The following is a 16,010-nucleotide window of genomic DNA, read 5'->3' on the forward strand; positions in this document are numbered from 1 at the left end:
ACAGTGCAACCTGATAATATAGATTATATTCCATAATTCACAATCTGAATCTTTGCATCAGCATTTTCTTTCAGCACATGGATGACATACTTTGCATTGGAAATAGAATTGCTGCACTTTTAATCGTGACTGATGGCAGCCTGAGGGAGAAAGATTCATGTTCATGATCTGGTCACATGTTTTAATGAAGTATTTAGTAACAAAAGTATGTCTGAATAGTGAAGTCGGTGCTTCTTCATCTGTCAGAGTAAATGTTGCTGTTCCCCGACTGACAAGGCTGCAAATCATTATAATCATCAACTGATCGATCAGTTGTTTGGTCCATAAAATGTCAAAAAATGGTGAAGAAGGTCAGTCGAAGTCCAAGGTGACGTCCTCAAATGTCTTGTTTTGCCCACACACCCTAAAGGTTTCCTGTCATAGGGGATCTAGTTTTAACACAATGCACAGGGACAGGGTGGCAGGGGGAGTCTGAGATAACATGTGTTTGAAAGCGGTGCAGAGGCTGGTGGTGGCAAAATCCCCCAAAAAATAAAAAAACAGAGCAGAACATGACACAGAGCTAGACGCTGAAGGAATGTCAGGGTCAGAAAACCACTGCAGCACTTTGTAACAATGAGAGAGACTGTACGATCAGGTGGAGGGGAGGTTGAGCCGGTCTTAAATGCTGAGCAGGTTAATTGGATGATTGGGAACAGGTTGTTGTGATGACTTGGCAGGTGGGAGGGAAGCCAGAGGCCACGCCCAGCAGACACACAAACAGAGAGAGATGACATGACACAAGTACATTTACTTAAATATTGCTCATAAGTACAATGTCAATACTTTTACTCCTCTACACTTCAGAGGGAAATACTTCATTACATTAATCTGACAGCTGCAGTTAGTCTGAGTTTACATACAGTGACTTTGTGATGAGTCGGTCCTACACATGCTGCCTGTACAAAGCTGAGTCGTGCCACACAATTCTTCTATAAATAAAACAAAGAACAGACAAATGAAAATAAATAATGCAGATAAAACACTCAAAACTAATTATAAATATCTCCTAAACAATGCTCAGCATTATGTAAATGAACTCTACCTTGACCAGCTACATCCATATGCTGCAAACATGCTAATGCACTGGTAATAATAATCCACATAATATATGGACAATAACTCTCTGAACTGGGCCACTCTGCATAATGAATACATTTATTTCTGATACTTTATGTTTTATATGTATCGTTTGCTGATATTACTTACATTTACTTGTAAACAGAGAAGCCAGAGCTGCAATGTAGGACTGTGCCCGTGGAGTGTGTTTAGGAGCGGGGCAGGAATGGGAGCATCTGTAGCTCAGATGGGGGTCTAGAGTCTGGCTCTGGCCTGAGGGTAAGCCTGGAGCTGTCTGTCTCCCTCAGCCTGGCACAGGTACTCTGTTGTGTAGATTAACCAAAGCTCCCCCTATAGAACTTCACACAGAGAGCCTTTAAAGCATCTCTGCGGCTTTGTTCGGCGACCCGGAGAGCACCCCTTCTGATTTAGATCAAGACCGGAAAAAAAAAAAAGCAGTCACTTCAATTGCTCCGCCTAAAGACGAAAGACGCGCTCTCTCACATCAGCGCTGATTACTAAAACAAAAATTGCATTCATTTCTATTTCTGTGCCTCTGATGTGCACGGCACATACCTGACTGTTGTGTCAATGTTATTCTCTAAGTATTGCCCGTAGCTGTGTAGCTGATAGATGTGTGTGGGTGGCTGTTCCTGGATTCAGAGGAATACAAGCGCATCCTCACCCACTGATCCATTCTCAGGATAATTGAAGCGGTGTGTTTAATGCTGCAGTATTGTTCGAGTTTCTTTTCTCACGTCATGTCATTGATGTATCAACAGCCTGCTCGCCTCGCCTCGCTCGAGGAACGTGCAGTTTGCTCCCACATCTTCCACGGGGAGAAAAAAAAATAATGCAAAGATAATTTGCATGATTATCTCTTACTTATAAAAAAGAATTTGGCTGTTTTGCAAGACCACATGAAAAACCGAAACATGCACTCATCAATCAGTCTAAATATTCGGCTAATTTTACACAGAAGAAGGTTTATGGCTCACTAATAAATCATGTTACTTTTTTTTTTTTTTTTTTTTTCACGGTGGCAAATATCCATCTCAATTAACCTGATATTACGTTATTTGCTAAACTTGGCTAAATCAATTAGGGACAGGATAATTTAGGCAGGAGTCTCTAAGGAGAGGAGATGGATAGTGTTTCGTGTGTACTAAAACAGACGATGTACTGTGTGTGTGTGTGTGTGTGTGTATGTGTGTGTGTGTGTGTGTGTGTGTGTGTGTACCCTACATGTACAGAAAGGCTTGATTTTCCCTTTTTCTCGTACCTTGATTTGCTATTCTCTTCAGAGGGCCCTGTCAGCGAGTCAGTGAAGCAAGAGTGTGTGGATACAGTGCATTGAAAAGGACGGAGTTCACTGATCAGCGCTTACCTTTGATGCGAAACATTTCAAACATTTTCATCATCCGACTTTATATTGAAAAGAGGTTGATTGGGACAGTTTTAAATTTGTTTAATTTTGCTTCCCGCATTGTCTTCGCCTGCATTTCTTCTTCATCTTCTTTCAAGTGCTTCTCCGGCACAGACAACTTCCCAAGGTGCACAACATCTCCAGCCACTCCACGCTACTTAACACACAAATACTTATATATGCAGACACATTCAGAACTCATTAACTCTATCTGTCCCCTTTTCTCTTTCTTATACCACACACACACACACACACACACACTCACACGAGGGTTTTTGCAATCTGCATGCACCAATATGAGAGAAGCACACAAGCGAGAAAGAGGAAGGCTGAATTAGATTACTCGGGATCACTGTGGCATGAAAGGCCCACAGATAAGTTCCTCTCCCTTCCCCCTGCTACACTGGTAGAAAAGAGGAAGTAAGGTAATGTAAGAGCACACACACACACACACACACACACACACACATCATCCCTCCACTGTCGCCTCCACCGAACGGAAAACAAACTCAGTGATTTCAATCGAAAACAGGTTTCTGCGCAAAGAACTGAAGTCACCGTAATGGAGTAGTGAAGACGCAGATGTGGAGATGTAGCAGAGGCTTGAAATATGAAATGCAGGTGGACAGAATGTATGATAATCACACGTGTACCGGGAGGACAAGGGGGAAACGCGCTCATGAATGTCGAGTATAGCAGTATGGGATTATCATAAAGAAACCACACAGAGTAGCGGTCAGGCCTAATAACTCTAATGTCTGCTCACAGCTACAGAGCCAACATCATGTTTTTACTATTACAGCTACAGACTGCTGGCTGTAATCTTCCTCTAGTTTTCTCCAGCAGGGAGTACACACTCACTGACCGCAAGACATTTTTCCAGTACTCTGAGACTTTGGAAGCCTCTGTGTCTTCATACTGGCCTTGGATACCATTGTTACAAGGCTGCCTTGTAGCTTAAAAAGGCCGCTTTGTAACATTCCCACTAGAAACTACAAGTTGGAGCCAGTTGGATTGTTACGCAGAACCATCTGGAAAGTTGTTGTTGGAAAAAAGTTCGGGAAAGAGCAGGCACTGTCAGAAAAGAAGAGCGAAAACTTCTTTTCTATCCAGAAAAGTCTTCAGTGCTGTTCTCATTTCGGTTATAACTGATGCTACAGTAGCAGCAGCTACATGAATCTCCTTAGCAACAGTCATTGTTACTTTGTCCTCACACACACACACACACACATGACACACATGACCGTAGCTCATGTCGTAGCTGCTGTTAGTTCCTCATTGAACGTTGGGTTGTGATTCCTCCTCCCTCGCAAGGTCGCCCTGTTGGCGAGGTTTAAACAGGAGAGGCACAGCGACACAGACATCTCGTCCTATTTCTCAGCACTGGTGGAAGTCTGATATTTCATCCCTAACCCTTGGAAAAAAAAAAGAAAAAAAAACATCTGGGTCTCCGAGAGCCAAAGTCATGAGCTGACCATGGCCGAAAACTGGGGCAGCAGACGGTGGTGTTGATTCACAGCGGGACTGGCAGTATTAGCAGTCCTACATCACATCATTGAAAGCTGCCTTTGTAAGGAGACGTATGAAGGTGTCTGCACATAGATGCATAGTCACATACTAATGCTAATACTATTATATACATAATATGGTCACTAGCTGTTACCTTGATCCATCCTGACTCTGAGGTTATTTGAATAAGGCAAAGAGCCGCTGTCAGATGTGTTGATGTTTAAGATGTGATGTAGGTTGAGGGGTTTCTTTTAACTGGATAGATAAGAGGTCAGGCCAAAGGTTGGGGTATCCTGGTAAAGGAATTTCTTATCTCTGTCCTTCTGACTCGAGTTATTTTGATCGCATGTCTTGTGGCATAACCTCCACCGTATAAAAGGGCTTGTCCCGCATAGATCAGGAGAGTCTCATCATTCGACCAGGAGCTCTCCAAGTAACGTTTTACTTGCTACGATACTGAACTCATTGTAATAAATTTGTTATACAACTAAGACAATGTCGGCAGAGTTTCTCTTCAAACATCTCCAACTGCATCGCCACTGAATAAATACGACAGTATCATTAGGATTTCATAGTTATATCGATAACAATACTGTCTTTTGGTACTGATACTTATTGGTACTCTTATTCATACTACTCACCATAATGTGATGCAGAAAATAAACACATAACTCGAAAAGATGTAAAAAGATTCAACAGTCATTTTATTTTTGCTTTTTTAGAGAAATAAGTTAAATAGTTCACTGAGTTTTTGCATTTAGGTGCACATATTATCAAATTTAATGAAGTGAGCCCACACTTTTAATGTTCTGCCCTGTTAGTTAAATATATAATGCTACATAAATACAGATAATAATATTGTTTGTCCAGAAACTTATCAGTATTGTGGCACTGACCAGTCAGGACCTGGTGCCAGACGCCCATCCCAAGCCTTCGTAGTTAGCTACGGTACCATAACTGCAAAGTAAAGATTAATTCAATACCTTTTTGAAGTACTGTCTCATTATTACAGCTATTGTAAGCATTGTTGTGATCAGTGACGGTAAATGGAGGTTGCAGATGAAAGTGCTGAGGAGACACACAGAGTTTAGTCTGTTCTCGGAGATAGTGGAATGGGGGGAAATTTCTCCAATCTTTTTTTAATCAAGTTGAGAGGGGAGACTTCACAGAGCACGCTGAAGGCATCTGTTGACACAACAGCTCTGTGGTTTTGCTTTAGAAGGTCCTTTCATCTGTAATTAGCACTAATTAGTCTAATAAGCTCGACTGTCTTTTGTCGTAATGGAAACGCCGACGTAATTGTGTTTGGACCAGAAATAATCCCATAAACGGAACGAGGATCCATAACTGACCGTGTCTGTAAAGGTTGTAATGTAATAAAGCTAATGACTATTAGTAATGGGAAGCTTATTTTGGGTTTGATCACATTTATGGCCTATTACTTCAATGACTCCTCGGACCCCGTTTCTCTGCCCGTTTACGGCGTGTTCTAAATTACTGCGCCCTTGCTGGAATTGATTATTATAAAAAGGTCTTTTTATTGCGTTTTCCTAGCCAAGTGATGGGCTCTGCCATGGGTGACACCTCTGGGAAAGCAGCGACATCGTTTTTTTTTAAAGATGAGCTCGCTCTTTTTTATTTTTTTATGCCTGCTCCCTTTGAAGAGGACTCCTCCTGCGTGTTGTCACAGACCAAACCTGCATCGGGGGAGCTCAGAGCAGCGCTCGCCACTTTTGTCGCCGATTTCAAAACGGCGAAGCGAGAGTTCTGCAAATGCAGCAATTATTTCAAAAGCAGGAAAATGAAAAGAATACTGAAAAGTTTTCGTCAGTCGGTTTAGAGTGAGGGAGATGCCTCAGAGCTCTGTAACAACACTCACCTGTCCCGTGTCTTCTCTTCACCTGATTTTTCAGGTCTTTGTCTGCTTTATCTTTCCAGACAAACATACATTAATATATTAACAGTGTAGATTAATTGCCTTCCTCGTCACCCTCCGCCTCTCTCTGTTGGCATCCTCCATTTCACTTATAGTGTGAGTGAGCTGTGTGTTTTTTTGGGTCATGTTGAGATGGATCTTAAAGGCAGTAATTGGATGCCTGAGCAGATTCCCCTGCACAGTAGGAGGCTGGTCCATTATCTTTTACCATCGTGAAGTAATACGCTCCTGTCCAGGCTGCCCTCATCATCATTACCCATGCTGTGGATGCCTGGTGATGGAGAGGGAGCAGGAGGACAGGGCATACATCATATCTGGACTCATCAGTCTTCCTGTTCCAGCCCAGACACCAAACTGTGCTCACTCACACGGGCATCCGCGGGCATAGAGATGAGGAGAAATGAAAGCGGCCGTTTGCATTCACGCACCGCTCCAATGTATCGTTAAACAATACATCATCACCCTGGCCTCCTCTGGCCACTTCTGCTCTCACATGATAAAGTCATCTATCAACATCCTCCAATGAATGTTTCATTTTACTCCTTTCGATTCCATTCCCTCTGTTGCAATGCACATCTTCTCCCTGCCAGGCGAGAGGACCATTTATCAAACACATAGTTAGACATACAGACATAAGCGCTTGTATGCCGGCTAATCCTGCAGGAACGCAGCACGGGCGCAGGTAATATCATGCAAGCTGTTTATCAAAAGCTACACCTCGCTTGAAAGCACCTGATTTCAGTTATCTAATAACCTCAGCCACTCTGTTCCGCTAGTGCTGAGTCTCTGTTGCTGCAAGCCTCGAGTGTTTTAGTGGAACAGAATAGCATTTCTTTCTTTCTTTTTTTTTCCCCACATAGCATGAGTCATACAGTTTACAATAAGGGGCTGATGGATGGACCCCAAGTGGGCCATCCATTAGCATCTGTACAGCTCAGAGGCTGACAATGAAGTGGTCGTACTAATTGAGGCTGCGGCATAACGCATGTGTAGCATACTACATGTAATGCTAATTAGGACAGATTGTGACAAATGGTCACCTAATCCAGAACACGGTCAGAGTCCTCGGTGCTCGCACATTTTCCATGCAACTCCTTTTTTTTTTCCTACTAAGGATGCAAAAAGTATTTGGGAAGACTGACAACATGCACAGTGAGGAAGTGAGTGGGTGAACTCCTGTACTTCACATCGCACTGCTGCACACACTGGAGATACTTTCAAAAAGAGCAGATACATTACGGCCTAGTGGTAAGTTCTTCCAATGTCACATAGGAAGAGGAAATGCTTGAAAGTTTAAACTTGTGGGATTGGGGCTGTTACCTGTGTGTGTGTGTGTGTTTGCAGTGTGTGATTAGAGCTTTGCTGCTGCAGAACCTATTTCTGCAAGGCTCGCTCATTAGGGTGACATCAGAAAATTATCAGTCACCATTAAGAAAGCTAACCTTTCCCAAACGCTTCTGAAAGCTCCTCCAGCGGCGAGGTTAAATGACTTGTCTTGCGATTCTCGGAAAATGACCCACAGTGCATAGCGTGATTTATGCAACAAACACTGCATTTGTGTAAAAGTTTATTTTGCTTTGCCTACAGAAAATGGCTCAGACCTGTGCCCTTTGGAACCACTTATGTTCGAGTTTCTCTAATTGAATGCTGCGAACCTTCATCCCTGTCACTGTAGCCCGCTCTGTTCTTCTAACCCTGTCAGTTATGGTGAAAATAGTTTGTACAGAAAGGCAAAAAAAAAAAAAAAAGCAAGGATAAAGTGAAGGGTACGATCCAGACTGACACATTAATCTCAGAGCGACAGACTAAATGTCCATATCTCACATCTCTCCATAATTGTTAACTTCCCACTTCACATTCTGGTCCATTTCTGTTCATTCTGACTTTAATCCTGACCTGCTGAGGTTTGAAAGGAATGTGTGTATTTCTTAGCGGTAATGGACTCTACAGTGGAGCTGACCTTTGTGCCTGCTGAGAGAGGTCTGTGTCCAGAGGGCAGCTAAGCCAAGCTAAGCTGAGCTAAGCTGGCAGTATGGATCTCGATCAGAGCCGGGTGAAGAAATCAGACAGAGATCAGGAGGTCATCTCCCGCAGGCATGGTTGGCTGTTGGTGAAGAACTCTTCATCGATCGGCCAAGTGTGATAGATATCGGGCTGAAATTGAGCAGACTGGCGCAGGCAGGGTTGTTTCCTTGGCTTCTGGCCTCTGGGCACTGGCTCAATGGGCAAACAGCAGGGGTACCAGTGAGACATCCATGCACCAGATCCAGTATCAGTCAAAGCAGCCGCCAGCTGCCTCCCCCCGGAGCCCCTGCAGCTGTCTTACTCATCTAGGTGAGCAGAGAGCTGGTCGTCTCCCTCGTGCCTGACCTTGGTTCTTCAGGATCTGACTCTGACTGTTGTTGAAATTCGCCAGGGACGCCGGCTCCTCCCTCCTGACCCATTGATCTTGATGTATTACAGTTATCGTATTCATGAGAATTGCAGGGCATTCGTCCTATAAATTTAAAATATTGTACTTCTTCTCAGGGTCCGGCGATGTTTTATTCAAAAGCTCCTTTTCACAGCGTGAGGTGGTGTTTGTGGCTGCTGGGCTCCAGAGGGTGGCTCCATCCATCCAGCACAAGCCCCCGCAATAATTCCTGTTTTTATTTAGAAGGTATAGACATGAATAAGCTCTGTTGATACTCATATTATGGACAGGGATGGTGGGAAGTGATGCCCTGAAGATGGATGGATGCAGCAAAGAGGAGTTCAAAGAACTACACTATATCCTGTCACACATAGAATGTCCTCCTTTACATCCTGTACATCTCTCTGAATATAAAACATTGATGCTTGATTTAAGATTGACACTTAAATAGACTCCGGAGAAAATTAAATATACTCTCAACAACCCATATAGGTTCAGGAACCAGGGACAGTTTTATTATTAGATATTTGTCCTGTCAGTTTGTCAGTGTGACAGTTCCCCACAGTCAAAGTTTACCCTTAAATCATGCGCACTCATAAATGATGTGAGAGAAATTCAATGAGACTGAAACGTCGATACCGTCCATGAACTGTCGCGCGAATCCTCTTGCATAACTGACCAAGCAGATGAAGAGTCGGGGGAGTTCTCGATGCGTCATTGGTTGCCCTTTGTTTAAAGTATGTGAGGGCAGCAATACGACATAAATCATTCCACCACTAGGCCCAAGAGTTTCTGATTGTTATGCAGCGCATTCAGGTACCGAGCGAGTCTTTAGCTTGGTCGTCAAAAGTCAAATTCTGGTCAGACATTCAGAAGTAAAATGCTGCTTTTCTATTATTTCAGGTAGAGAATTCAAGGCATTGAACATTGAAAGCAAATGTTTGTACCTTTAGATTTTTTTGCAGTAAAGTCTCTGTCCTTTGAGGGACCTTGGAGAATCAGAGCAGCAGCAAGAGGGAGAAATAATACATCCGTAAAGGAAGACATAGATATTTTCTTTCTATGATATAATTTTCATGTCCAGTAGGTAAATAACAATCCACAACCTGGAGACAATTGCCATGAAGTCTGGAAACAGGGGGGAAACAGCGAGCCTGGGTAGTAAAGTTGTGGTTATACAGGGGGCTATTTGCTGCACGGTGACCTTGAGCCAAAGTATATAGTCTTCCGACCAACTCAAAGCACTTTTACACTACATATCTCATTCACCCATTCACACACATTCATACACTGATGGCATTAGCTGCCATGCAAGGTCACACACAAGCCGTCCAGTATCTTGCCCAAGGACACTTCGACATGCAGGCTGGAGAGCCGGGGGATCAACCGCCGATCATTTGATTTGAGTGGACCACCCGCTCTACAGTACCTCCGAGGCCACAGCCACCCATGTGTGATGTTACTAGTCAGCTGGTAGCCGAGCAGCTGAGTTAGCCAGTGATTGTGAGGCATGAAAGAAGCAACTTATGAAAGAGCAACTACAGCGTTTACTATGCATGAAACTGCCTGAGGTTGAGCATATGTATCTGGTTTGCCAGAAGATTCCCCACAAATGCAGAAATTGTAAATACAACAGTTCTCATAAAGGACTCTGGTGAAAATGTGTCATTTATGACGCCATCCAACAGTTTAGCTCATTCACACATTTCCACTTTTGTGCGTTCGACCGCTCTTTACTGTGACAAGGAATGAAGTGCCCTTTCTATAATTTCTCTTTATTTTCAAACATGGCACCAATCCATCCTGTCCATGTGATCCTCGCCGTGATCTCCCATTACCTCTCCTCTTAAGCTGACACTTTCTGGAGCGGATCCACCATCAAAGCAGCCTTCGAGTTAATCTCCTTCCCCGACCGTCCACTGCCAACAGTAATGAGCAGCTCCGATCTCTGACCTGCTTGTACCTCAGACAGGGCACTGCCACGCACACTGCAGATGGGTCTTTGTGTGCCACATAACTGCAGGCCACCTCCATCCAGCCAACCGGGAAGAAACAAGGGGAAAGGGGGGGAGGAGGAACTGGCTCGTTCTTGGAGGAGCAAGAGTGGGAAGAGAAGAGAAGGGAGCGAGAGAGAGACCCTCATTAAAAGGCAGTGTGTTGGCTTCACCACCATCCCACCACTTCAATGCGCTGTCATGCAGTGATGTATCGCTCTGCATGGTGCTACCAAGGCCTTTATTCCCACTCTCCTCCATGTTTCTCGCTTCTAGCCAATTAAACGCCCACTGGAATAGAAGAGGGGAAGTGGCACATTGAGCATTGCACAATGTGGAGAGAGGAGCTGATGAAAGGACATGTCTCTTTTAGTCTGCTTAATAGCTTCAGGACAGTGTCTGAGTGGCGTTTAATGTCTACAGCATATAATTCACTGTCCCTCTACTCCAATTTGAGTTTCCTCACACGTACCCACAGTTTATCACCGAGGGATGGAAATGTTTATCAGAACCATGAATGTTTCGTTTACTATAGGTTAGCTGACTATTGGCATACTTCATGGTTCCCTCTTAATGCTTTTGCTCTTGAGATGACATGAAGGATCATAAAGAGACTCATGTTCAATGACAAGTCATCAATCACGGCAGTAAAAGCACCAGATTAGATGTTTTAGCTTATAGGATTTTTTATTGGCCTGACTTGTGCTTTTGGGTTTATCTGGACGGCCACAACAATAAGGTGCCGACATGAAATAGGTGTACACACTAAGCACATACACTGTTTACCACCTCCTCTCTCTCTCTTTCTTTCTCGGCTGTACCATGAATAATGCAACCCCTAAAATCCCCAACTCACTGTACTTGACCTGTTCATTTGTTGCAGTAGCCCGGATAGCAGGGTCAGAATGCGGATGCGTTTTACGGTATACGTTAGAGAAGCAAGAGGCCAATCGCAACACCAGGATGGGCAGCCTCGCTACTTTTCATGCCGGCGGTGTCACTCAGGCTGACACCATAAATCTCACTTATTTTCAGATCTAACCGAGACAGAGGCAGAAATTACGGCCCAGAGCACATTACCAGCCACAGCAGCGTGCTGAATGCTAACGGAGAGAGATCCTTGATAAAGCAGACAGGCAGTTCTCCCACAGATTATTGAACAAAAAGACTCCTGTCTGCGAGACTTGAGGGGGTAGATTGGTGCATGCGTAAAGTACAAACACCAGCGTCAACAGGTGACAATCAAATAAACCACAAAGCATGCCGCATGCATAGAAACTACTCTGAAGGTACTAACAAATGCATTTGTACATTTATATTAATGTTTAAGACAACATTATTGTTCTCATTGTTCTTATATGTGCTACTGAAGAGGAGAGAATGGAGAGCTGAAGGACAGAAATATGAGACAAATAGAACTTGAGTCATTTAAACGTCTGCTCTGATCAATGCTCATCTTAAACTCTTTTTTTTATAAATGTAATATCTATAGAGATGATACGGTTCTGCTTTCAAGTGCAATGCTCAAACTCTTGTAACTTGTAACTCTTTTAACTTTTATTTATAAAGCACCTTTCATAAAAAAACAAATCCAAAGTGCTTTACTTAGAAGAACGGAGCAAAAATGTAAATAATGAAATGCAAAATATCTACACTGTAAAAACATTTTCAGACATATTCCTCCTTATATTCCTATTTATACACATCAGGTTAATTGTGGTTTAAATTTTCACTGTGACACTTTTGGAAGAGATGAATCAATAAAGTTAAGAGAAGATTTACACTTTATCCATCAAGAATAAATCACATGTTCACAATCATTTCATGAGAAGAGGTAAAAAAAGAAATTTGATTCCAACTTCATGGCACAATACTCCATGGATAAAAACAAAGATTAAAACTTTTAAACTACTACTTCACATTAAAAATCAGATTTGGCCTGGATTACCAAGTGACCATACAGTGAACAACTGCACCCAAAGACTCCAGGTGCATGTTGTAATATGATTAATTGTAGAACAGCTAAAAGCATAATCTAAACTTGAATTATAGGGCCCTTAAGTAATGTGTCAACTGGATTATTACATGATTTTGAGGAACCGTCTTGCAGAGGGGAGCATAAAATATATTTTTAAAATATAGTAAAGGGTAAAAAAAGGTTGTCCCTTTTAAAGACAATGTCTGCTGTTCTATTTAAAGAACACACTGCCCCAAAACATGAATGAAAACTAGATTTTTGTTTCTACTACTCTGCTGGAGGCCTCAGTGGACTACTGCACCGGTATTCATAACTTTAAGGAGATCCCAAGGCTTCACTATGTGGTGCATGTTGTAATATGATTCGCTGTAAATCAGCTAAATTATACTATACGTACACACCACTAAAAGCACAATCTAAACTGGAATGATAGGGACCATCCTGATTATTGCATAATTTTGCAATTTTTTCTTAAAATATATTTTTAAGGGTTGATTTCTCGCTGTGTCTGCTGATCTATTTAAAGAACACACTGCCCCTAAACATGAATACACAGTATACTTCACTGTACATTTTGATGTAGTATATTGGCAGCGGCCATGCTGCTGCTGCTGTGTAATTGAGATCATCCATTCAGACCGCTGCGCATCCAATAAATAAATAACGCACTCTTTTCGCAGTGTGTTATTTTCAGATAACGTCACACTTCGTCATTCGGTTATCTCCTAATAAATCACTGCCACATCAATTTTGCTTGTTTGTCGGGGAAACCGTTGGATTATTATTTGATACGGAGGGAAACCATCTGCGTCGCTCAGTCCAACACATTTATCTCATCTGAACGCCTCGTACATTGGGTGTTATCAAGAAATACGTCCTGAAATTCAATGTCCGGACAGACGTGAACGGGGTATTTAGTTACTTCTTTACATTCTTCTAAGCAACACACTTATAAAGCACACAAGGCTACATGTTGCACCTCTTAATGTTCTGAAATATGGAACTATAAAACAAAGCAGGTACAGAGCTCAAAGGTTAAATTGCATTTTAATGATAATCTCTCCCCCATCAGTTTCACAGGCCCCAAATTTCCCTGTATCTTCTCTCACACCACTGTAAGATGACTGAGTAACACTGCTGATGTGCACCACTGGCCTCCATTTCGTGTTTAATTGCGCTGTCTATGTCTGAGTGTGTGGACCATTGATGCATCACCACGGGATCCCGCTGTGGCTTATTACTGCCAGGGCCCTGCACTCTGCAGCTCTCAACCTGCTGGGTCATCTCCAGCTGCTGTAATCTAACATTAGCCTCCGCTTTCACCAGGTCCCAACCATTTACCCCATCATGTATTATAGATGACCCTCTGGAAATGGAGGAATCCCAGCAGACACGGAATTAATTTACAGCAACCCTCGATTTTAAGGGGAATTGAATCAGAGTCAGTGGCACAGTGAGAGGGGGCTTTAGACTGCGATATAACACTGTCACAGTCTATAAAATTGTAATGAAAAGCCATTTGAAGATTAAGTGTTTTTTTTGTGATTCATTGGTATCTCTTGGCTCAACTAATAATCATTTCACTCCAGAGCTGAATGGTCTCAGTAATTGATGCTTACAAACGACCAGGCTCCTTTCAACCAAACTTAATCCTCCTTTTCTCTTTTTTTTTTCCTCTTCATACTTTGAATGGCTCTGATTCACAAGCTCACAAACACGAGGGGAAGTCTTTAGAAAGCGAGTTAACGGGGCTGTGTATACATCTTGTGTACTTCCACACGGTGACAGTGGGATACACATGAATGCAGTGACAGGAAGTCAGACGCTGCAGATTGGTTCCTGAGTGCCACTGTCAGGTTTAGCGATATTACTCCAAACGAATGTGACATTTTATTCAACAGGCATCACTCCGGAGTAAGATTTCTCCGTTGAAAGGAAAATAATAGTAGCTACCTGAATAGAAAAGCACTGAAATGTCTTTAGTGCTGGCAAAGATTCAACACAACGGCAAAAAAAAAAAAAAAAAAGTATCTTGAGGTTTTCTGTCCATTGAAATGAAGAAAATCTGAGCAGGGCTTTTGTCTAAGACCATCCCAATGGCAGAATGAGAGACGTTTGTCATGCTGTACAATTAGCTGAAGTCATTTGGGCTCCCCAGTTCCAAGAAGACCATGTTCATCGTATAGTTTGAGTATTAAGGAGCACACTTTGACCTCAATGGCAGCCATTTAATGTGCCGCCCGGGGTTCCTTAACAATCTGCCTAATTGAAGTGTAAGTTCTTTGGGTTGAATACGCGGCAGAGACAATCCAGTATGCATGGGTGACTTTTGAGAGTAAAAGTTAACTCAGACTCATCTTAATTGGCCCCAATTATCTTCTGTGACAATACCTCTGTGTGTGTGTGTGTGTGTGTGTGAGACAGAGTGTGTGTATGTAATAAAAGGTTAAGATTTATGTCCAGAGTGATGAAGCTGTGCCATTGAACTTAAAGAACCATGGCTGTCGCTCACTAAGAGTATCTTTAAGTACAGTCCAAGAGCAAATGATAGCATTGGTTCTTTTCACACAGAGAGCCTTGTGAAAGCTCAATGAGTCCTGGCACATTAAGTCTCACCATTAGTTGTATCCATTGTATTGTATATTCAATACATTGTGTTGAATGTACTGAATTATTCCGCCCTATAAAGCCAATATACAGTAAAGATGTACGACATAATACCTGTTTTTTTTTCCCATGTGTTGAACTTAAAGTTAAGTTTAATTGCTTGAATCCAAACCAAACCACAGTTCAGTCCCACACCAAGCAAAGCAGAGATAGTTAATGCCTTCCATGGAGTGTAAATTATTAAAATAAAGGTGTTTTATGGACAGGAAGGCTCAAAGAACACAGTCGGACATTGCCTTTTCCTTCCTCCTTGAAGATCTCCCGGTGCAGAGCACAGTATCTGCATTTTTCTCTCGTTATGTACGCCGTCTGGAAATAGGGGCATTACAACCTTTCTATCTATGACACAGTTTGCTGGCCAGCCTCAAACCTTCCCTTGTTCTTTGTATATTTTCTGGTGCATCTTATTGTATTCTTCTTTGCATTTACTGTACATTATTCCCAGTACCACTCGGTGTTTTTGACATTTACCTCACTTTGCATCTCTGTAGAGAAACACCACTTATCAATAAAATCTATTATTCTAATTAACAATTATACATCTATGACACTGGATCAATAATTGCTGGAACAAAGAGGAAACCAAGTGAGGAAAGATGCCTGGCTTATGACTGAAGGTACAAATGGTATTAGCTATGTAAAGGCAGAGTTTGAGGCGTCTTCTGGCAGAGCTCAGAGTAGGAAATTACACATGCACAAGAGGAGGGTAATCATAACCACCGCAGAGACTGCAAAGAGAGAGAGAGTCTTCAAATTGCTGTGGATCCAGGACCGCATGAATAAAAGCTGGATCAGCCCTGGCAACAGAACACTCCATGTTGCATTACCGATGATGTGTCTGAGTGGAAACGGAAAATGTAATACAGCATGGATGATTTTCCAACATGAAATATAATTCTTTCAGCGCTTTCCATTTGTCTCTTTTTAATAATCGAGTAGAATCGAATTTTTATCCGCCGATCTGTAATTTTGGTGACCAGCCAACCACA

At 42.5% G+C, this 16,010-nt stretch overlaps 1 protein-coding gene across 1 annotated transcript in view; it reads left to right on the forward strand.

Annotated features, from left to right (window-relative positions):
* Positions 1-16,010, forward strand: part of si:dkeyp-14d3.1 (transmembrane protein 132C) — a 138,161-nt gene that overhangs the window by 102,366 nt on the left and 19,785 nt on the right. The window lies entirely within an intron of this gene.

The sequence above is a fragment of the Larimichthys crocea genome, chromosome III (assembly GCF_000972845.2).
Source record: "Larimichthys crocea isolate SSNF chromosome III, L_crocea_2.0, whole genome shotgun sequence".
Lineage (NCBI taxonomy): Eukaryota > Metazoa > Chordata > Actinopteri > Sciaenidae > Larimichthys > Larimichthys crocea.